The 25,069-nt window shown below is 33.6% G+C and overlaps 1 protein-coding gene across 8 annotated transcripts in view; it reads left to right on the forward strand.

Moving 5' to 3' along the window:
• The first annotated feature begins 11,285 nt into the window (after positions 1-11,285).
• The window catches only part of TFPI (tissue factor pathway inhibitor), a 107,030-nt gene continuing 93,246 nt past the window's right edge, over positions 11,286-25,069 (forward strand). For 6 of the 8 annotated variants that reach the window (XM_058711807.1, XM_058711781.1, XM_058711797.1 and 3 more), the window contains exon 1: positions 11,287-11,385. The gene's annotated coding sequence lies outside the window, so the exon portion shown is untranslated. Of the gene's footprint in view, positions 11,386-15,449; positions 15,467-25,069 lie in introns of those variants that run through there. The other 2 variants (XR_009256821.1, XM_058711788.1) reach the window with 2 other exon arrangements.

Below are 25,069 nucleotides of genomic sequence, written 5' to 3' on the forward strand. Positions count from 1 at the left end.
TGCACTTCTGTTTACCACAATTCAAAACCAAGAGATAATTTACCTAATCTGATAATTTGCATCAAGAAGCTACATAGTTCTTACTGATAAAAGAGTTCTTACTTTTAGATTAAGTATTACAGATATTGTTTATAAATAAATATTGCAGTATTGAAAGTGAATAAGTACTGTTGAAACCTTTCAGCTTCTGACTACTGTCCCTAAAAATACTCGGAAATTTCACCTCTTACTTTGGTGTAACAATTGCTCATAAAATACACCTCGTCTTTTTTATTAAATCCTACTTTTTGATATATCGATAGCTTGCTAGCTACCAAGATATAAATATACCAGGTTTCTTTTAGACAATTAAGCACAAGAGAATTAAATTAGTTGTCTATCTGCGTAAATAACCTTTACTTTATTTAACCTCTTTGGTAACCATGGAGGTGGTTACTATTAAATACTATTAAAGAATTAAACTCTGAATTATATAACTTGCAGGGACCATTTTGCCAGAATTTATTGACCAAATAAAAAATAAATCTCTAACACAATTTTATAACTTAATGCACTCAGCTTATACCTGTGATTTCCAGAAAACAACTTAATCTCCTTTTTTATAATGTTCCATTCTGGCTATATTTATCCTCTCAGAGGAGTTACAAGAGTTTATTTTTCTTTATAGACCATTTATGGACTGAGAATGCTGAACTCTGACACAATATCCATAGTTGGGAGAGTTCTTCAAGGACCTGTGACCAACAGAGATACAGCGTTCATTTACAAATCTAAGTGCAGTCTTATATATAGTACCCCAGAACAACCGGAGAGTGTATGCAAAGTGATGTATCTTCATGTCGTACTTATTATGCCTCACAAAATAAATCCTTATTCAAGAAATTACTAAAAACAAAATATTATTTTCAAATTGTAAGTACTTATTCTTTTTTGTTGTACCGTTAGGGAAATGTTAATACAATGTTGATATATATATTGATATTAATACATCTATTGATAGAGATAATAGTGTTTCCTTAGGGAATTGATATTTTCCTATCACTTATTTTCATGTTCAAAAATATACCACCATGGATAATCTGCAAATTTGATCCATTAATTACACAAACCAAAGTTAATTATATGCCCATGAGGTATATGACTTATATACTCACATATTATAGAGAAAAGGCACAAATAAGGTGAACAAATATCAGATAAAGCTTATTTTACACAAATTTTAAAACATTGTTAACTCTGTGATTTTGCACTTGATTTCCATCCTGTCTATTGTGTCTCATACCCCAATACTGTTCCTAAAATGCCATTTGCCAAGAGCAGAGAGTAATCTCTAGAGTCCCAGGAAATGCTTAAGGCTACACAAGAGATAGATTTTATTCTTCCCCTTAAGAGCCATCGTTAAGAGCTTACCACTTGCCTATTAGATCTGTTCCATCAGGCATATTGGCCATTGGCATGACTACCAAAAGCAGTTGGCTTATCAGTCACTTCTGAGCATCCTTCAGGTCATTAAAAGCAAGTAGAACATGGTGTAGTGGAGCAATCTGACTGTTGAACATGAAAAAAAAATAGACTTTTTCTGCTTCACAGGCTTTGCAGATATTATTGCATAAATTCATATTGTGGAAGGTTAAAACAAAAGGGTGCAAAGTCTATCTCTCACGAAGTCAACATTGTATGCTGCCAAATAAAATACCCTTTATTAACACAAATTCTATCTGCATTTTTTAAACAATGTGCTGTAAGCTAACTCATGAGTGGTAATAGAATGCCACACAGCTGAATGCTCCTTGCAGATCTGCTGAAGCATGCCTCCTTTAATCAAGAGCATTTGGATCTTCCTTTAGAAGCCTTACAGTGATTTAAAGAATTTGACCACAGCAATTACCAAGCTCACGCATCACACGGTTTCATTAAAGATCTTTTCACTGCTCATTAACATCAGCCAGACATGACACAAGAATTCTCTGTGCTTACTCAGAGGAATTTTAATTTTTATTCTAAACGTTTCCAATGGATTATGCTATTTGTCAAAGAGTATTACATACTTTGGGGTCTAACAATGTGGGGACTTAAAGGAACTGGGGCATTCCTAAACATGGCGATGTTTAGGAATGATGTAATGAATGATGTGACATCACAGAAGACAGCCTTCACTTCAGTATGAGATGGCTTTTCCTTTGTGGTTGGAAATTATTCTAGAAACTTAGTTTTATAATTAAAAAAATTTTTAATGTTTATTTTGAGAAACAGAGAGAGAGCGTGAGCAGGGGAGAGGTAAAGAGAGAGGGAGACACAGAATCCGAAGCAGGCTGCAGGCTCTGAGTTGTCAGCACAGTGTCTGATGTGGGGGGTTGAACTCATAAACTGCGAGATCATGACCTGAGCCAAATTCAGACACTTGACCAACTGAGCCACCCAGGTGCCCCAGTTTTATAATTTTTTTACTGTAAGGGAAAGCCATGGCATTTTTCATTCACCTAAGATTATTAACTTTTTTGATTAGTTTTTTTAAATAATAATATTTTAACAGAAATAGTTGTAATATGAGTCTCACTTTGCACTACCTTTACTACCATGGATAATTTACATTTACTGAGTGTTTTTTAATAATTATTATTCACCCACAGTGAAAGCTGTTTTAAAGACTTGCTTTGTGATTGCCAAATATCTAATCAAGTACTGGGTTTGAAAGCATGGCAAAACTTTTACTAGAAGCTTAAGGCAGGGTTTAGACTCAACTGGATAGAAAACCCTTCTCATGAAAAGTTCCCACTGCCTTACTATGTTGTTGTTGTTCAAGTTTATTTATTTATTTTGAGAGAGAGAGAGAGAGAGTACATGAGCAAGTGTGAATGGGGAGGGGCAGAGAGCGGGAGAAAGAGAATTCCAAGCAGACTCCATGCTGTCAGCACAGAACCCTTAGTTGGGGGGCTCAGTTCCAAGAACCGTGAGATCATGACCTGATAAAACCAAGAGCCGGACTCTTAACTGACTGAGCTACCCAGGCACCCACCCTAGTTCTAAAACGGACCCTAGGGGCGCCTGGGTGGCGCAGTCGGTTAAGCGTCCGACTTCAGCCAGGTCACGATCTCGCGGTCCGTGAGTTCGAGCCCCGCGTCGGGCTCTGGGCTGATGGCTCGGAGCCTGGAGCCTGTTTCCGATTCTGTGTCTCCCTCTCTCTCTGCCCCTCCCCCGTTCATGCTCTGTCTCTCTCTGTCCCAAAAATAAATAAAAAACGTTGAAAAAAAATTTTTTTTAAAATAAAATAAAATAAAACGGACCCTAGAGGAGGGCAAAACACCTTAATCAACATTCTACTAAGACCATACAAAGTGAGAATGAAATAACACCTGAAAAAGAAATTAGGGTTGTCAAAGAAGGGGGAAATGAATACTGAACAGCCAAAATAGCCAAATATAATGCACATTTCATAATTAAAGTAAATCAATGCTTCTGTCTTACATGGTTATACTTTTACATTCTCTATAAATATGAAGAACCATTATACATATATATTTTAGTAATATTAAGGCCCTAGAGTCAGACAGATATGCCTCACATTCTAGCTCTACCATTTCAAGTTGTAAAACTTGGAGCATATTTTGTAATCTATTTATGCCTTATTTCACATACACTAGTCATCTATTATGGCATAGAGTATTTGAAATTTCTAAACAAAAATCCACCATAATACAATATAATTATTGCACTCTGTCACTAATTTCATGGAAGTCATCATGAAGAGTAAAAAACTATACAATTCCAAATGTAGTTAGCTAATTAGTTGGGGCTAATTACTATTACTAGTATTACCTTACCATTGTTAAAGGTTGCACTTATAGAGTCCTTGGCACTAAACAAGCTCTCATTAAGTGCTAGCTTTAATGACAGTAAAAATAACCATTATTATTTTAAGAAACCAAGAAAATATATACAAGTGGATATTTTTTGCGAATGAGAAATAACTGGACTAAGAATTTCCTTAAGTTAGATAACAATTTAAGTATTATAAATTACACTTGCAAAAATTGTACAATCAGGGTAAACAAAATCACTTTGCCTTCATAGAATAACAATAATAATACTGCTAATATAATTATTAAAACTACATTTACATGTGCACCTGTTTTGATCCAGACACAATCCATAAAGCCTTCTAACCAGGAAAGATAATAGTAATTATGAAAAATAATAATATCAGAACTTCTCAAGGAAGTGGGCAGAAGAGGATCCAGATTTTCTAGGACCTGAAGATTTTAATATGAGAGGCTAAAAAGTAATATAAAATTATGAATATATACTTAAGTACAGGATCTTGGAAGGATTTGTTATTTGCCACTTGGTTAGTCGGCCTCTGGAAGGAGGTACTGTCGTTATCATGATTTTATAGGTAAGAAACATGAGCCACATAGTGTTGATATAGCATGACCAAAATCACACAGATGGTGAATGTTAGAGATGGACATCAAAGCTGATATTGTGATTTCATTTTACACATGAGAAATTGCAGTTTCAGTGAGTTTATGTAACTTGCCAGAGGTCCAGAATTACTGAGTGGCAGAGGCAAGATTAAAACCCAGGTCTGTCAAACTCTAAAGTTCGTACTCTCTATGCTAAGCTTTTGATGCCAAATCACGAAGAATTCTGGCACAGGATATTGTTGTTGTTTTTTTTCAGATTTTCATTGCATTTGATCAAAGAATCAAAAGAATGAGAGTTAGCCTAGATCCTAAAGGAATTAAGGCTAATTTCAAAGATGAGATGGCTATTTTCTCTAGGTACATAAGCAGAGATAGTTTTTATATGCTTTATATCAGGTATCACTGTATCTCTTATCTACAATGCAGTCCTCTATTATGTCAGAGAGTATTTGAAATGTCTAAACAAATATCCACCATAATATAAATACTCTATTCTTTACAGATATAGAAAAGCTTTGTTATAACTTTAGAATTCAAGAAATTACTCCTTTTGATTTCATTACTATAACTCAGAATAAAGTTAGTGGGAAATATAAATATTTCCACTAAACTTATTTCTCATAGTGTGTCTAGGCATTGTAAATTTTATGCAACTTGACAGGCTAGAGGAACGTGTTATGGTAGTCTAGCATTCCTTTATATTTTTGTACCGTTAGGGTGTACATCAGATAAATGGATATTTTAGAATTTATTAATTATCCAACAGTTAGATTGATACGAAACAGTAGCCATAACATTTGAGATTCTTTAACAGGTCTTAGTAACTCTTTAATAACTCTTTCTCTTTTTCTCTTGTATCACTCAATACAAACATACACTACATTCATAGGTATAATGTTAATTAGTAATCTCCTTAAACTACTAGTTCCTAGGAAGGCACTTTTATGATAAGGAAGTGTTACACTGAGCTCATACTCATGAAATTCACTGGTTTTACCTTATGCCGTGTTGGAGTTGTGATGGGATATTAGGACAATATAACGATCTTAAATGTTACAGATCAGTGGTTCTAATCTTTCAGTCAGTTGTTGGTCCATGATTTTTAAAAATATTCACAGAAAAATGGGGCACCTGGGTGACTCAGTCAGTTAAGCTTCTGACTCTTGATTTCAGCTCAGGTCATGATCTCACAGTTCATGGGATCAAGCCCTGCTTTGGACTCTGTACTGACAGTGCCCAGCCTGCTTGGGATGCTCTCCCTCCCTCGCTCTCTTCCCCTCCTCCACTCATGCTTGTTCATGCTCTCTCTCTCAAAATAAATTTAAAAAAATACTCACAGAAAAATAAGAAAACTAATGACACCATAGAAAGTTTTTCATTATGCTAAAATTATTTCTTTTAAGTAATCACCTTTTATCTGAGATTATGTTTTTCCTTCTTTTTAGATGTTAAATATTTTTTCTTTCATGTGGCTAAAGTAAGCGGAAGGGTTTTTTTCTTTTTGGCTGCCTTAGAAAAATTAAAAATTAGTATTCTCTGTAAAGCACGTAATTTTTTAAGTAAAATGTTACTTGACTATAAAAATCTAAAAATATAAGGGGTTCCTGGGTGGCTCGGTTGGGTGAGCATCCATCTTTGGCTTAGGTTGTGATCTCTCCATTCCCGAGTTCAAGCCCCACGTTGGGGACTGTGCTGACAGCTCAGATCCTGGAGCCCATTTCAGATTCTGTGTCTCCCTCTCTCTCTCTCTGCCTCTCCCCTGCTTGTGCTCTGTCTCTGTCACTCTCAAAAATAAATAAACATTAAAAATATTTTTTCAAAAATCGAAATATACAAGAACCAGTATTACATAGAAATTAGTATGACCTATATTTTTAGCTAACGGAATATGTATGTATCTTAAAATCCTTGTTTAAACAACCCTTCTCAAGAAAAGTATCTAGTACCAGATACCTTGTTTTCTCTTTCTTGTATCTTTGTATGGATTGACACATATGTGGATGTGGATTTGCCTTCTTGAACTACATTGCTTCTGCAAGCACCACCCATTGGTAGCGTTACAGAATTCCTTGTTTACTATTATGTTATGCTGCACAAAATCATCAGAGGTCAGGGGCATATTTTATGACAAAGGAAGTATAGCAATGAGCTCACGCCCAAAAAATTTACTGGGCTTGCCATATGTCACATATCCTAGGAGCAGTATGCTTGATAGGGAATGGTAAACTGAAGACTTAGTTAAAATAACTCCTGAGAGATTAAACCCTGTGCTGTCATTATCTATCCTACAGATTGCTGAATATTCCATAAAATAATGGCCAAGATATTGTGACAAAGGCTCCACTGGCAGGGTGCACAGATCTGTGATTCCAAAGCAATGACCTATTCTCTGATACACTACTAAAATTTATATATTTTCTATCAACAGGACCTTTGGTTCCATAGGTTTAGAGATACCATTTCCCAACAGTAGACTATTTTCCTGGACTTAGTCCCAAGTCCCAGGCCATTTTGATCTCCTATGCCACTGAACCAACAAGGAGAGAAAAGGTCACTGTACCGAACAGGGTATTTGATGCTGATGACTAGGAGGAAATTGGACTGCTCCGACTCAGTAGTGCCAATGAAAACTATGTTTATGAGATGCCCTTCGGGTGCCTTTTAGTGCTGCTATGCCCAGTAGTGTTTCTTCTTAGAAAACTCTAAGAACACAGTAGACCAGTAAAACCAGTTAGTACTCAGCTTAAGCAGAAAAGAAGGTCTGGCTTATCCACAGGTAGAGTCTCACTTGGTTGAGGCAGAGGGTAAGAGAAATGTTGAATAGTGGTGGAAAAGAGTTATAATTGTCAACTTTGGCCTCAATGCTAATGACAGAAAAGGACTATAGTAGCTACAGTTTTATATCACTTAATAAGTTACTTTCTACAACATCCTTCCCCCCCACCCCACCACCACCGCCCCACCACCACCGCTATATGGAGAACACAAGAGTACTTAAAACCTTAAGTTTTAGGTAGGAGTAAGAACTAATTAAGGGCACCCTTTTATGATAAAGTAGCTGATCAGACCTCATGCTTTCAAATGTAGACACAAGCTTTAGAAAGAAGACAAGAGGCAAAAAAGTGGACTGTGCTAGGTATCTTTGATCCTTCGGATTCACTTTATCTCCTGTCTCCATCCTGCCCTATTTCTTCAGGAGGCTGATCCCTATGGATTACATCAATAAGATCACCATTTACACTGGTTTGGAGTTAAATGCAGTCTTTGGGGAGTCCTGGCAGGAAGTGAGAAAGAGAAACAAAGAGACAGAGACAGAAATACAGAGACAGACTAAGAGTGAGAGAGAGAGTGAGAGAGAAAACAGAAGAGGAATATCAAGGTATGTATTCCCATAGCTCTCCCTTTGTGAAGTTGCCTTGAGCTTTCAATGCCCTCACATAAAGGTCACATCATCAGTGTGGCTCCTGTCAAGGTGGTGTGCTCTATCTTGACTTTTGTTTGTTCCTTCTCGATTGTAGTTTCCTCCCTCCTTTTGACACTTCAGGCATAGGGGTACTGATAGCAAACTGCTATTCTATTTGGATCCCTACACTATTCTTGTATTTCTCCCCAAATTTGTAATTTGTATTTGGGGAATAAACTCTTTTTGAATTATCTGAATGTATGTGAGCCATCGTTTCCTGTAAGAACTCTGACCATCTGTTTTCATTTCACTCTAAGAGTAGAACACTCTGGAGACGGAAGAGATTCAGGTCACAAAAAATCAGCAGGGAGAATGTATATGCAGGAACAGGGAAATCAGGGCAGAGAAACAAACACACAAAGTGTAGTACTTCACCAATAGACAATCCACTATTAATTGTATAACATATAATTTATAGCAGACACTTTATACAATACATTGGAACAATGGATTAATAAACATTCTTTTAAAAATAAATAGATTTCACATAAACTATAGTATGAACTTTCTGATGAAAATAAGGATTCCTGCAAAAGAGACACTGCAACTCAAATCAGCATGTGTGTAAAGAACAACATAGGACAAAAAGGAATCAGTAACATGTGATCAGTATCATAAGCAAAGGACATTCCGTCAGGACAGTACAAGACTACTCATAGTCATACCTGCCTAAGAGGATTTCAGTCTCTCAATGTGGACAAAACTGTAAGTGAATATATATTATATTCTTTTATAGAAAATTATTTTCAATTAAACATTATTGACTGTATTGTGATTATTAACACCTGATTTTGCTTTTAAGTTTGTTTTCATAAGGTTCTAATTTCTTTTAATGTAGAAAAAAAAAACCTTAGGTATCGTGATAAGTAGAATAGTGTAAATAGTGTACAGGTTAATAGATGTATTATGGTCCTGACCATAATGTGTTTTAAGATACACTGTTCTAGGGGTGCCTGGGTGTCATGAAGCCTCCGACTTCAGTTCAGGACATGATCTCATGGTCTGTGGGTTTGAGGCCTATGTCAGGCTCTGTGCTGACAGCTCAGAGCCTGGAGCCTGCTTCAGATTCTGTGTCTCCCTCTCTCTGCCCCTTCCCCACTCTCATTCTGCCCCTCTCCCCCTCTCTCTCTCAAAAATAAATAGACATTAAAAAAAAAAAGATATGCTGTTCTAGAATGAAGTTGGAGGGGGAATACCATTATGACGAATGTATTTTTTAAAGCTTTTTACAAATATCTAGATATGCTGTTATTCATAATTGGAAAATACTATTTATGGGAAAAAAAAACCAAACTACGTTTACTCCATTAAATGACAAGCATTTGCCTCTAATATTGAAACCTTACATTGCTCTAAGAGTTCCTGATTATATCCATTTCCTATTGCACTTCCTTTTTTCAGGTTTTTGGATGAATGAAACAAGATTAAACAAGTTGTATGATACAATTTTACTTATTAGTGGGATGTTTTGTAGTTTTTCACAAAGCATATTTCCTTTCCCTTTAATTTGCCCCTTTGAAACTAACTGTGCTTGTGAACTTTTTATCTTGAACCAACATATTTTCTCTCTATTATATCTCTGAAATAGTTACAGACTTACTTGTCTTATAGCAAGAAGTTTCAGTCAGTTATATTATGCACTAGATTTATTTTTAAACTCCCTACAAAATGGTTATCTCTGTACTAGCTCCATCTATTATGCTATCTTATGGGTAGACCTCATAATTCATAAGAAGAGAGGAAATAATAGTTATGTCATTAAAACAGCTAAATACGGTGTGAACTGAAGATGTTAGTGAAAATGGTGATAGAAAAATTACATATGAATATGGACATAGATATGGATATAATGGAGATAGAGATACAGAAAGAGAATTTTAGTTTCAGCCACTACTTGATGTACAATAAAAGTACAACTTTATGCTATGTTTAAAATCTAAGCTTCTAAAAATAAATGACACTGACTTCAAAAGTCAAACTAAAATAGATATCAATTTTATCAACAAGTTAATAAAAGAAATATCTCACTTCTTAGCTCAGTGGTTTTATAGATGCATTGATAAATTATTAGGTAAACTACACAATTCGTTTCCAAATAATAATTATATTATAATTTGATGTTAAAATTGAAATTACTTGGGGAGAATGGAGTAAACAATGGAGTTAGAGGCACCAAACTACAGAGGGCTCTCTCAGGAAGAGTCCAAGAGGGAGGGAGGCATTTATCTTGGAGGTTTTGGACTAGGAAGGGTGAGGTAGTCAATACCTAGAATTATTTTCTAACATCTCATCTTATAAATATCTTTAAATGTAAGTAATTTATACATAGCTGTTGTTATTTATTGCAGCATTTTAAGAACGTGGGATGTTAACAGATGCTGCCTAGTTTAGACAGTAAGAGGTTTTATTAATTATCAGCTTCATATTATTTACATATGAAGAGCAGAGTTGTTTGTCAATTTTTATAATTTTTGTTATAACTTCTCCCCTCTTTTAGAAAACTTGCAATTTGCATTGAATTTTTCTCCAATTGAAAATAATTCTTGAGGCACTTGGGTGGCTCAGCCAGTTAAGCATCCAACTCTTGATTTTGACTCAGGTCATGATCTAATGGTTCATGGAATTCAGCCCTGAGTCAGGTTCTGCGCTGGGTGTGGAGCATACTTGGGATTCTCTCTCACTCTCCCTCTGCCCTTCTCCCCTGCTTGAGCTCCCTCTCTGAAAGAAAGAAAGAAAGAAAGAAAGAAAGAAAGAAAGAAAGAAAGAAAGAAAGAAAGAAAGAAAGAAAGAAAGAAAGAAAGAAAGAAAGAAAAAGAAAGAAAGAAAGAAAGAAAGAAAGAAAGAAAGAAAGAAAGAAAGAAAGAAAGAAAGAAAGAAAGAGGAAGAGAGAGAGGGAGGGAGGAAGGAAGGAAGGAAGAATTCTTTGCGAAAATTAGTATAATTAGAACCTGTTGCAAAGCATTAATTAAATATGTAGCCTCAACAACTGACTTATTTCCTCCATTTCTGATTCTTGCTTTGACTTACACAACATGCATTTCAACCCGTCTAATGTCCTGTCTATTTAGGCAGGAAACTAAAAATGTTACATTTCCCAGATTCCTGGCAACTATGGCTCTGGATGTGATTTAGATTTTTCTGAAGAGATGCATCTGCTTGAGACTTAGATTTCAGAAGTAAATCACTAGAGAAGAGCGGCTAAGCCTCAAGTTTCTCTCTTCCGTAAGTAGATCAAGTAGAAGACAATCATTGGAGAGCAGTTTTCTGATTCCTAGTCTCCAGCCAAAGGGGCGGGATTCTAGAATCATCAGTTCTGCTGGTTATTACCTCGCTCCAAGACTGACAAAAGTAGTGTAATTCTAGAATCAGTGACCAGAAATCTCAGATTGTGTTTGTCATAGATGGAATCTTCAGTGGGCTGGTCTTATGGTATTTTGCTGGAAGTGATTCTTAGGAGTACAGGTTAATGACTGATCCTCCAGTCTTTTCCAGAGTTTTGTAAGTACCATTCCCTGTATTAAAACCCTCTTCGCTTAAATTAGATAGGAGAATCACCATTAACTTCAGTTGAACCCATACTAAACATTAACTCATGGGGCTGTTATGAGGATAAAATGTAGGTGATGAAATATAAAAGCAATTCAGAAGCCAGTGTTTGGACATCAGTAAATGTTAGAAAAATTAGTAAAGACATCTTTTAGTGAATGTATTTTATTTGTATAAATATATATCTTTTATTACATAAGCAAAATCTAAGATATTCTGTATGTTTTGCCAGAATTCTGAGTTAACTAAATTTTCCAGTGCCAGTAAGTTATTTTTATTTTTGACTTGTATAATGTTGTTTCTCTTTATTATGTTCTTTGTTTCCACAAAAGTCAAATACAAACATCACCAAGCCAATTGAAATTTGAAGCATCAATCTATATGTGTGATTGCTGGTGGTGTCAGTCATTGATTTAGAGTGTCAAAAGATAAATTGAAAAGTGGTTTATTCTTACAACTAATCATTGTGGCTCCACTGTAATTCACTGATTTCACTGTGTATATCCATACTAATATTTTTCCTTCAAATCTGGAATTGTTTCAAACAAATATTTAAAGTAATTTTATTTGGCTCTTCCTTGTGTCCAACAAAGAATTATAGACTACAGAAATACTTCCAATAATTGAAGGAAAATAAATAAATATATGGCTGTTTATGTAGTGTTACTTTTCAAAGATAAAGGCTCAAGGAAATGTAAACTAAATAAATATATGGCTGTTTATGTAGTGTTACTACATACATACATACATACATAAATAAAAATAAATAAATATATGGCTGTTTATGTAGTGTTACTTTTCAAAGATAAAGGCTCAAGAAAATGTAAACTAAATTAATATATGGCTGTTTATGTAGTGTTACTTTTCAAAGATAAAGGCTCAAGAAAATGTAAACTGAAAGCCTATTGCTAAGTTATGCAAGAGAGAAATAAATATGCTACTATACATAGTATAATATTGTACAGTATAAACATGCACACACACACCCATGCTTCCTCAATTTACATTGCATGTTTTCTCCTTCACCATAGGTTTTCGCCCCCATTGCCTCTTCCCATTGCTTCACTATACTGTGTTTGGTATATGTCTTTAATATGTATGTACTCTTATTTTTAAATGATTTTATTTTATGGCTGTGTTTTTAATTTGTACAAATGATATTTACCTACGAGTATAATTTCTCCAATTTTTTTTCATTCAACATTATAGTTGACGATTTTTGTTTGATATTTATCTAGTTCCAAGTGCTAAATTCTGCACAGTATCCCATTTCAAATCATTTTTAATTTTTCTGTTCATGGATACATAAGTGCCCCCAATTTCCTGCTACCACAGTCATGCAGTAGCAAATAGTGACAGTGTCATTTGGGCAAACAGTCAGTGGGGGGACTGTAGTGTGAGAGGAAACACACAGTTACAGTCCCAATAAGGGTTGGTAGTTAGCCTTCCATAGTAGCACTGACAGCTTACGCTCCCATCAGCAAGATTAATCTGCTCTTAATTTTCTATAGTCTTTTCAACAACTTGGTACAGTCTGCTTACTTATTTCACGTTTGAAGCATACAACACAATAGCTAATAAGAAAATATATAATCTTATCTATCCAAACCAGAGCATTTTTAATAGCTAAGAAGAGATAATGATAACTGCAAAGAGATATAAATCATAAACAGGTTATGCTAGGCAAACCAGGTCGTTCACCCTGTGACACTGATGTTTTAAATATTTGTATTTATTTATTTGATTATTTGTAAAGTTGAACATCTCCTCATGAACACTTTAGCCAGCACATTAATTCTAATAAATACTTACCTCCTTTGAATGTTTTTCTCTTAGTTTCTGGTCTTTTTCTTGTTAATGGGCAGAGTTTACTCTGTTATCTTAGGTTCTAATCCCTCGGTATTAATCATCTTCCCCCAGCCTGTAATTCACCTTCTTGAATTCTCTATTGTTTCCTTCACTGAAGAGAAGTGTGAATACATACATTTCATTCACTGGGGACTTTGGCAATACTTCATGACATCATAGTAACAAAAATAGTCTCTCTTACTTTTAGAATTAGCACTATACTTTGCCTTTCACACTGAAGTCTTTGATCCACCTAATAGTTACATATAGATTTGAGCTCCAGGTAAACTTTATTTTTCTATAGATTTAAGCCAGTTTCTCATTCCCACCACGTAAACAATCTGTCCTTTCCCCCACAAATTTGTTAAACCATGACAACCAAGTTGCCTTGTGTTAATGGAACTTTTTTTTTTTTTTATTGTTTTGTTACATTGTTCTAGTTGGGGCTTTTTTGGTCATATGCACATATCATGAGGTTTTGATTGTTGTATCTTTACAGTGTGTCTTAATATCTGATAAAGGAGGCATTCTTTTGTGTTTAGAACTCATTTAGCTATCTTTGGGCAATAACTCTTACATTAAAAAAATTATTTTATTTTTTTTTAATTTTTAAATGTTTATTTATTTTGAAGGAGAAAGACAGAGTGTCAGCTGGGGAGGGGAAGAGAGAGAGAGACAGAATCCGAAGCGGGGTCCAGGTTACGAGCTATCAGCACAGAGCCCGATGTGGGGCTTGAACTCACGACCTGTGAGATCATGACCTAAGCCGAAGTTGGACACTTAACCAACTGAGCCACCCAGGTGCCCCTTACATGAAAAATTTTAAATCAAGTAATCAAATTCTACAAAACTTCTGGAATGTTAATTTTAATTGTATTGAATTTATAGATTAGTTTGAATGCTAAAAGCTTTACAGAGTATGTATATATACACCACCATCATGGTGTTCAGAAGCTAAGCTACTGTCCTCACACATGATTCATGCTTGTTTTTTCTTTTCCTTCTGAATCTGATAGTAGAACAACTGCAAGGTAGAACCTACGCCATATCTAGCTTAGGAGAGTCTGTGAAACTCTATTTATGTTTTATGCCTCTGCAGTAAAGGAACACAGGCTAGGGAAGCTGGTATCTATGTTGAAAGCCCCAAGTCAGAGCATCTGTCCCAAGGATAGTAAGCATTAAAAAATTTACTCCTACCCATACCTCATGTTTCCCATGCCAAAAACACACCAGTTTCCTCCTTATGAAGCAAACTTTAGGAAAAAATGTGGACTTCCATGTTGTTTATAGAAAAAAATATATATATTTTTGGCTGGCACAAGCATTGTGGGCTTCTTGGCAGTCAAATCCCTTTGCAAATTAATAAACTGGTATGCTAGGTTAGCTTGTCATATGACTTCTTTCCAGCAAATCTTATCATTAACATAAAATAATCAAGTTTCTAGATCTTAATGTGATATATTTATTATAAAAATAGCTGCTATAATTACTTTTATCCATGTATGCATGCACCTTTAATGTGGTTTTATACTCTCCCATCACTAGGTGATGTTTATTTCCCATTCCTTTGAATCAGGGCTGGACTTCTAACTTGTGGTTTCCAATATGATCTTAGAATCCTCAGGTAATTGTTTGAAGAAGTTGGGGTCAGCCTCCTGAAGGATGAGAGACACCACAACACAGCTTACAATCAGCACCAAACTCAGATGTGAATTGGGCTGTCTTAGACCATACAGTTCCAGCTGAGGTCTTTGTTAACCAGAGCCATGATATCAGTGAGACCAGAAAAAGACCACTTAGCAAAACCCAGCCCAAATTTCTGATCCACAGAATTAGGGTAAATAAAATGGTTGTTGTTTAAGCGAGGCTGGGAAAACCACAACCACAGGCCAAATCCATCCTTCAACTTTTTTATGTATGGGACTTCAACCTAAGAATCAATCATTTTTATATTTTTAAGAGATAAACAACAATAATAACAACATGCAAAAGCAACAGCATGTGGTCCACACTGTGTAAAATATTTACTGTCTGGCCTTTTACACCATTTTAAACCACTGTGTTTGGGTTGTTTATATGCAGGAATACATAAAGTGCATGTCAAAGCTTGAAACTTGCTTGTCAAACCAATTGAAGTGGTTCTTTGGTAGAACTAAATTTAAAAGAAAATCTGCATACATTGGAGGTAATTTTATTCCTTCTCACTCAAACTGAATGCATAAATATTCATATGTATCATTCATAATGAAACTATCAGGATCATGTATGGATATAAAAACATTTTATAAATTATCAGGTACTATAAAATATAAGGTGTGATGATTGATTTTGAGAATAAAGATGTAAATGATGACTAGCTTCTGGAACATAGTGGAGGCTATAGCAAAGGTAGTTTCCAAAGTAAATTAGCATTAGCCTTATCAAAACATGAGAAAATTAATTTACCAAGAAAAACATTTGAATGCTTTTACAATTTTTCACTGATTTCCCACTCTTTAATGCAGTCAAGAATTAAGACGGTACTTACTTATATCAGCTACATAGACATACGTGTTGAATCATTAATTTTGCATAATTTAGTCAATGTTGGTTGATTTAGCAATTTTTCTATTAAGACCATTTTCACCTTACATGAATTTTTTAAGATAGATAGGTGATGTTAAATAGATCGATCGATAGATTATAGATAAATTTAGTTATTAGTAATTGCTTGGATTCCCAGGCATATGCTTTGTAATTATGTTGCCCTGAGTTGTTACCTAAAGAACTCAAATCATTTATCTGAAGAAATGCATATTATAATATTTATGTATAAATATTTCCAATATTATGAAATATACATTTTTACTATACATTCTTGCAATACAAATTCTTTTATGCACATTAATATGTTCTAATATCTCTGTTATTATCCTAAGAGAAGTAGAGAATGGATCTTAGGTAGACTGAACATGTATCCAAGTTTGCTGTAAATTCAGGTAAAAATTGCTGTAAATTCAGGTAAAAATGTAGTCCTTCTTCTGGAATCCCTTAATATTTAAGCTCCTTCACTGTTAGAGAACTTCCAATTTGCAAAATAAATTATATGGTTACCATGATATCGGGAGAAAGTAGCAATCTCCCCTACAAACTGTATTATATTCAAAAATGGTCTCCTTAGGGTTCGCCTGGGTGGCTCAGTTGGTTAAGCGGCAGACTCTTGATTTTGGCTCAGGTCATGATCTCATGGTTCATGGGATCAAGCCCTGCATCAGGCTCTGCACTGACAGTGCAGAGCTTGCTTGGGATTCTCTCTGCCTCTCTCTGCCCCTCCCCTGCTTGCACATTTGCATGCTCTTCCTCTCAAATAAATAATTTTTAAAAATGCTCTCCTTGTACCAGTATCAATAAATCTTAGATTTATACCTACTTACCATGGTAAGTAGTTTCAGTTGCCAATTGCCTTTCTTCATTACCTATATTTATATATTCCTTTGTTTCTCAGATACAAAGTCAACTTCTTTATCTACTATGGTAATACAGATTTGATCCTATTGTTTTATTCTGCATGATTATCAGATAATCTATACTGATGAAAATCTTCTTTCCATCGATAATAAACTAATTATAGATAGTTGCAGGACAAAAACTCTCATTACCATTTCTCTTAGTAACATCATTGAAATGTTCACATTCACATTTTACCATGGCAAATAACGTTCCCATATGCATTGCTTTAGAAATCAACAGAATACCATGGTGGATGGTTGCATGAGTCACTCTATATCCATATTAAACACAACCCATCCTTTAAAAAAACCACTGATTTTATTGGTGTGTAGAAAAGAGGGATTTTTTATGTGTAGGTTTTATTACAAAAACAAGAGAAATTTCATAACTGTTTTTGAATATATATTACTTAACAACACTGTAATTCACTGTAATTATTTTCCTTTTTGTTCCTTCCAAAGTATTTATTCTTTTAAGTGAACCCAAATTTTTAATACACCTCTATCACATAAAGTTGATCATGTGCTGTGAGTTTCAAGTAATTTTTAGCAAACCACTCTTTCACCATAATATCACGGATCATAAGATTTCTGATTCATTCTGCATAAGTATATTATTTTATATATGTTTTCCTAACTGTGACTTAAGAGTATTATTTTTGTCAGTCTATATTTTTGAAGACTTTTGTTAACAATCATCTTCCAAGGACCAACAATGAATGCTACCAATGGCTATTGCCTTGTACAGATAAGACAGTCTCTTGTATCTATATACCCTCTCTAATGCACTCAACAAATCAGGTTCATAGTGACATAATTGCTTGTTGTATAAAGTATTTTTTAAATTAGAAAGGATAATACATAGGAAAACGTGATCATACATAGGAAAGATTATACATAGGATTGGTATATTAAGAGAATGTATTGAATCTTCGTTGTTTTATTTTGGAGAGTGAGTTTGTCTGTTTCCTTTATTTTCATTATGTCAAGTTTAGGTGTTCAGAAACCCTATGCCCTAATTCTGTGCTGTAAATCCCAGAGGATTTTTGTCTTGTTACATTCCCATTCAATATAAAGATCTAAAGTTGTGTTCCAATTCTGATATGAAATGCAAATACCTAAACCAATTTTTTGTATCCCTTGCAAAGTTCTGTGCAACCTCAGCAATGTGTTCTGAGAGCCATGTAGTCTCCACTGCAAACTGTTTCCGCTTCTGTTCCTACAAAATATATGAAGCTGAGAAAAACTTGCATAGAGAAAATGGGGGATTCATTGTTACATAAATCCAATTAGATGCCTAGGAATATAACCTGCATAAACAATTAACACGACTAGAAATATTATGTTCTGTGACTAATATAACACACTGGAAGTGCCACCCATTTCAGACTTAGGTATAGATATGTAACAGAGTAATTAGTTATATCCTTTGGTCTAAGGAATAATTAAGTAAATTATTTATCAATTATATTTATTTTAGATTTAGAACTTTATCCATATCTCTCCAAATGAGTTTTTAGTAATATTTCTTATGATTGTAAGTGACTTTTAGTATTAAGTATTTTACACTGTTAAAGTAGTCATTGCTAACCAAAGTTTCACAATTAAACACATTTTTACGAATGATGTTATATGTGCTACTGGACATTAGGAATCAATAAAGCAGATACTCTACCACCTTCAGAAAGTTTATAGCCCCATAGGGCAGATCTAAGATAATGTAAAATAAGACTCCAATATAGGAGTCTTTCAGGAAAGGATGCTTACAGTGGAATAGTTTAGCCTGACAATGGGGTGGGACAAAGGAAGGCATGGAATGACATGTGCAAAAACTGTTTCAGTATAAGGCATTTTGTAAGAAAAACTGATCTGTAGAGGCAGGTTTACCTGATGGTTATGATATCTAGGGGTTATACGGAGGTTATGATAAAAAGTGTCTATAGGATGAATTTATTCCATATTAAGCATTTAGGTTTTTAGTGCTTGAGCATATATGTATGTAAATATGTTTACATACACATATTTAAATATATATATTATATATATTACATATATTGATTTAAAATGTTTTGTAAGTAATAAAATACTTTGAAATTTCTTAATGTGCTACATATTAGCCATGTACCATATGTGGACTAAATCTTAATCCTCTACCTTGAAAAAATTATTGTTCAAAAAACTATCTTAGTTCTGTATAGTCTTCCTAGTGAATTCTTTGTGCTATGTGAAACATATCTGTAAGTTTAGCAATAAACTAATATCTTGTAAATTAAAAAATAAATGTTTACCTAATTATTGATATCCTATGTAGCTTGTACCTAAACCTAATTGACAGGTACTTAACAATGTGGATTTTCTTCTTTTAATAAAGTGCTTATTTATGAAATGTTCCTAACAGTCTTTATGAACAAAACAGTCATATTTTGTAAAGCAACAGTGACATCCAGTGACAACTGAGATTTAATCAAAGAATATGTTTTAGATTTGCTATACAAGGAAAAGAAAAAGTGTTATTAAGTATTAAACTACACACATTTTCTCTATTTGTTTTAAATGTTCTAAGAATTTATCCATATAACAAATCATTGGGTGAAAATATAAACCAGTCAATCACTTAGAGAATGAAAAAATAAGCCATGGATTGGGAGAAAATATTTGCAAAGCATGACTGATAAAGGATTATACCCAAAATATACGAAGAACTCTTCAAATGCAGTGTCCTATGTCACAAGGGAATTGCAAGTTAAAACAACAATATATCACTACACACTTAATAGAAGGCTAAAATAAAAATATACTGATTATAACAAATGCTGGTAAGTATGTAGAGCAACAGGAATTCTCATTCATTGCTGGTGGGAATACAAAACGTTATGGCCACCTGCTGCGAAAGTCTGCAGTTTCTTAAAAAGCTAAAAATGGTCTTATCATCTGGTCCAGCAATTGTGCTCTTTAGCATTTACTGATATAAACTAAAACCTTATGTCCATACAAAAACCTACACACAAATATTTATAGCAGCTCTAATTATAATCACCCCAAACTGGAAGGGACAAAAATATCATTCAGTAGGTGAGTGAAAAAACAATTGTGATACACCCACACAACAGAGGAGTATTTAGCCATAAAACGAAATGAGCTATCAAGCCACAAAAAGGCATGGAGCAAAGCTAAATGCATATTTTCAAGAAAGCAAAGCTAGTCTAAAAAGACTATGTAGTGTATAATTCTAATTATATGACATTCTGGAAAAGACAAAGCTATAGAGAAATTAAAATGTTTAGTGGTTATCAGAAGAGAGGGATGAATAGATGAAGCACAGAGGATTTTTAGGGCAGTGAAACTATTCTAAAGATTCCATATGATGCTATAAAGGTGAATACATGACACTATGCATTTATTAAAACCCATAGAACTGTACAATTGTGAGCCTCAATATTAACTACAGACTTTAGTTAATAATAATATATCAATGTTAATTCATCAATTGTAACAAATGTGCTACATAATGCAGTAAGTTAATAATAATGGGGTAATATGAAACTGCCTGTATGGAATAATATGGAACTCTGTACTATCTTCTCATTTTTAAAGTAAATCTAAACTGTCCTCAAAAGCAGAGTCTGTTAATTAAAAAAGAGTCAAACAACAATCATTTACAATATTAATCTCTTGCACTGAATGCATGTCTTCCCCTGAATGGTAGATCATTACCAAGATGTTTCATGGGATTATTCATCATTCTTATTGAATATTTGGAAAGTGAATATTGAGTGAAATGGTGAATGTGTAGGTATATTACAAACTTGCATAAATTAAATTGGGCGTTGTGTGTGTTTGGGATGTGGAGGACTTCACAGTCATGCTACTCTGTGGGATTGAGTAATTCAATATTTTCATTGTAGCTTATCATTTCTATCTTTATTTTATTATTTTTTAATGTTTTTTTTTGAGGGGAGGGAGGGGCAGAGAGAGAGGGAGACACAGAATCTGAAGCAGACTCCAGGTTCCCAGCTGTCAGCACAGAGCCTGACGTGAGGCTGAAACTCACCAGCCACAAGATCATGACCTGAGCCAAAGTCAGACGCTTAACCAACTGAGCAACCCAGGAGCCCCTAATTTACCATTTCTAAAACCATAGTGGTAAAAGTTAATACATGGATTTTTTTTGAAAAATCACAATTTAATGCAATCATGATAGGATGAAAAAAATGGAATGCCCCCACTATGAAATTAACAGAGGTACATACAAAATGTCACATGAGTTACAAAAATATAAGAGAGATACAATGTGATAATAGTTCACACTAAAAAGTAAATGTTAAGAGATCTTAGCTGACCACAGGTTTGATATAGCCTATTCACAATAAAGGTTTTTATTTAAATTGCCTTAATTTTTTTAATTTCTATTTTTATTCTGGTTTTATGTTTTTATTTTAATTTTTTTTCAAAAACAAAGGGAGAAATAAGTCAATGGTGAACTCCAGGTGGCTAGACTGCATCTGGAATACTATGTTCAGTTTTTGTTGCCTATTTTAAGAGAGTCATTGACAAGTTAAAGCATCTTAAGAAGAGTTTAGGTGTTGAAATTTGTAATATGAGAGCTGAAGAAACTCGAAAATGTTTAAGCCAAGAAAGAAAAGCATAAATAATCAGTAATAGTTACCTTTAAATACTTGAAGTCTCCCTGTGGAGATAACATTTTTTAGGCTTACAGGAAAATTATTAGCAATAGGTGAAACTTACAGGGAAACACATTTTATTTCAATGATTTTCACTTAAGCTAACATAACTTGTTCACACAGAATTGACTATATTAACATAACATTAAGACACTTATTGATATATCCTTTCAACATAATTAGAACCCATTTCTATTTTTATGAAACATAAGTAAAGTCAAACGATAGAAATCTTGAGAGAAAAACATAGTTTTTGCTAATTACCCATTATGAAATTGTTAACAAATAATGTTAATATCTCTGCACATGAAAGGCTCAGAAGCGCATAAAATTCTCCTTGTAATATTTAGAAATGACTTCTTTCTTCTTTCATCCCTAAGTTAGTACGTACACATTGTCTCAAGTAAAGACGATACAAAAATGTATAAAGAAAGCTTTAATCATCTCCACTCTTGTATTTCTTTTCCCACAATATTGACTTAATTTCAACAGTCTTTAGTATATTCTTTCATACTTTCCCTATATTCATATGAATATCTTAGATACATGCACATGTAGAGATTATTCGTTTCTTTTACAAAAATATGGGTCACAAATAGTACACTTGAACTTTGAAAAAATTCTCTTGACAAACATATTGACCATTCCTTAGGTCAAAAGCCTGTTCAACCTTTTTTCTATTGCTAGATGTTCAGTACTCCAGCTATTTAGTTTTATATTGAAATCATGCTGCCTGCAACAAACATCTTTGTATGTGTATGCATGTAACTACTATTGCTTTTATTTTTACATGATATTCCATGGACACATCTTTTAAAGTGGAAATGCTGGGTTAAAGACTATGTGTTTTGTTGTTTGTTTAATATATATTACAAATTGGTTTTCCAAAACTTGTAACAAATCATGAAAAAAGTGAAAAAGAGTTTCATTTTCTCCTATTGTGTCATAGCACTGGATATTATCAAATTTTGAAAGTTTGGTAAATCTGAAGACAAAAATATTATTTAATTATTGCTTTAACTTGCCTTCCTGTGAGGCTGAAATATTCCTAATGATCATGTTACTGTTTTATTTCTTCTTCTATAACTTGCCTGCTGTATTAGGATAATCTAGGATATGCTCTGATAATATACTAACCCAGAAACTTTGATGGCTTAACACAGGAGAATTTTATTTCTCAATCATGTTACACGCCCAGAATGAATTAGCAGCAAACCCAGATCCACAGTCACTCAGGGACTTAGACTGGAAAAGACCCTTCAGTGTTATATCTGAACTACCTATGGTATTTGTTCCAAGAGAGCTTCCAAAAACTCAAAGAATTGCAGAGGAGACATAAAAGCTCTTTGCAGCCTTAGCTTTCAGATACTATCTGTGACTTCTCACGCTACCTAGTCTTATGGTATCAGACTGTTAGTAAGTCTGGGCAAGACAAATGAGGTATATTTGGGGAATATTTGATGGCTATTAACCATGTCTGCCACAACTGCCATTTTTCTAGCTTGGTATTTGTCTTTTCTTAAATCAACTTATCAGAAATATTTGTAGGATATATTAACTTTTTATATTAAGATATACTTATTTAGCCTTTACTACTATCATTTGTCATTAGCTACTTTGTGGTATCTTTTGCCACACAATAAAAATGTGTAGTTAAATATATCCCTTTTATACTTTTATCCCTTTTCTGTTTTCTGAATATGTTCTGCATTTAGTAACACTGATAGCACTTCATTTTTCTACTATTTTTGTTCATTTTCTTTACATTTAAGCATTTACTTCATTGACAGTGGTTTTTAAATAATGAAATAACAATCTGGCTTTTCTTTTGTCAGATAATTAATCAACCCACAGCAACATTTATTAAATAAACAATTTCCCACTGAATTATTTCTTATATAACACCATGTTAGACTCTTTTAGGCTTTTTATATATTCCACGAGTTACTATGCACCTTAATGAGATAATATACTTTCTTTTGCATATGATGTTTTCATATTCAATTTTAATATCTAGTAAAGCAAGAACAGAACCTCTTCTTCCAGTTTGTCTTTGTAATTTTACTAGGTATAATTCTTCTGAAATATAAAATCTTATTTAAAATCTAAAGTAAAAATCAAATTATTATGGAATTGCTTGAAATTATTCATTAATTTTGCAATCATTTCTATTTAGGTACATAGTTTCTCCATTTTGCACAGGTCTTGTTTAATGCCCATCAGAAATACACCAAAAACAAATTATACAGATTTTTTCATTTTTGCCATTAAATTTATATATGGGTACTCTGTCATTTACTGTTTACTATTTTTGTGTTTATTATTTGCTACAATAACAGAGTATTTTTTATTTCCATTTTGCAATGGTAATTGTTAATAGAGAAAAAAGGCTACATTGATTTTTTTGTGTGTATTAACCTAAACAGTCAACAAATTTCCTTACTGATGTACTTGTAGTTTCTTCAGTTTTCTAGGTATACAATCTGGTTGCCTACATCTAAGAGTAAGTTTCTCTCCCTATTTTAATGTGTATACAATTTTTTTTTATTGTCTTGTTGCATTATCTAGAAGAACAGCACTATCCAACAGAATTTTCTGTGATGATGGAAATGCTTTAAATCTTCACTACCAACAGGGGAGTTACTAGGTGCACATGGCTAGTATAACTGTGGAATTGACTTTTAAGTTTGATTTAATTGTAAATCATTTAAACATTCACATGTGGACAATAGCTAATGTATTGGGCAGTACAGATCTAAAGTGCCAAAAATAATATTGAAAAATTTCATGATAATGGACATTCCTGTCTTTTTGTTACTTTTAATTATCTCAGTGTTTCACTGTTTTATGTATTGTTTGCTGGTTTATCTGTGTATGTGTGTGTGTATGAATATTCTTCATTGTTTTTAAGCAATTTCTGTCGATTCCTCTTTCCTTAATAATGCTTAGAAATTCTGATTGCATATAGAATTTTAACAAATATTTCTTGACATATGGTTTTTCTTTTTTTAAATATTTGTATTTTTCCTTTTTTTTGTTGTTGTTTATTTATTTTTGATAGAGAGCACCGTGTGAGTGGGGGAGGGACAAAGAAAGAGGAGGACAGAGGATCTGAGGTGGGCTCCGTGCTGACAACAGAGAGCCCGATGTGAGGCTTGAACCCATGAACTGTGAGATCATGACCTGAGCCAAAGTGGACACTTAACCAACTGAGCCATCCAGGCACCCCTGGGGTTTCTTTTTAATGTGTATGTGTAATTGCTTATTTGGTGCCCTAATTCTGAACAAAAGTTATATTTCTAAATCCTTTCTGCTTCTGGTGTTATTATTTTCATACTATGGGAAATTATATTTCTAATCAATGTATTTAGAAAATTAATAGTGCTAAGTGAATTATTCTAGAGTTTCCTAATGTGTTATGATATTAAGGTTATGATAAATATGTAAAATGATATAAGAAACATTCCCTTTTTCTATGATCTAGAATATTTCATGTTACATAAAGCTTTAATGTTTTATTCATAAAAATTTATGTTTATATAGAGCTGTTATTAAATAATAAGAGCTCTGTTTGTGTGATTAAAATTTAAAACACTGAAATAGAGTATGAACTGGGAT

This window comes from Neofelis nebulosa, chromosome 2 (assembly GCF_028018385.1).
Source record: "Neofelis nebulosa isolate mNeoNeb1 chromosome 2, mNeoNeb1.pri, whole genome shotgun sequence".
In the NCBI taxonomy this organism is placed as follows: domain Eukaryota; kingdom Metazoa; phylum Chordata; class Mammalia; order Carnivora; family Felidae; genus Neofelis; species Neofelis nebulosa.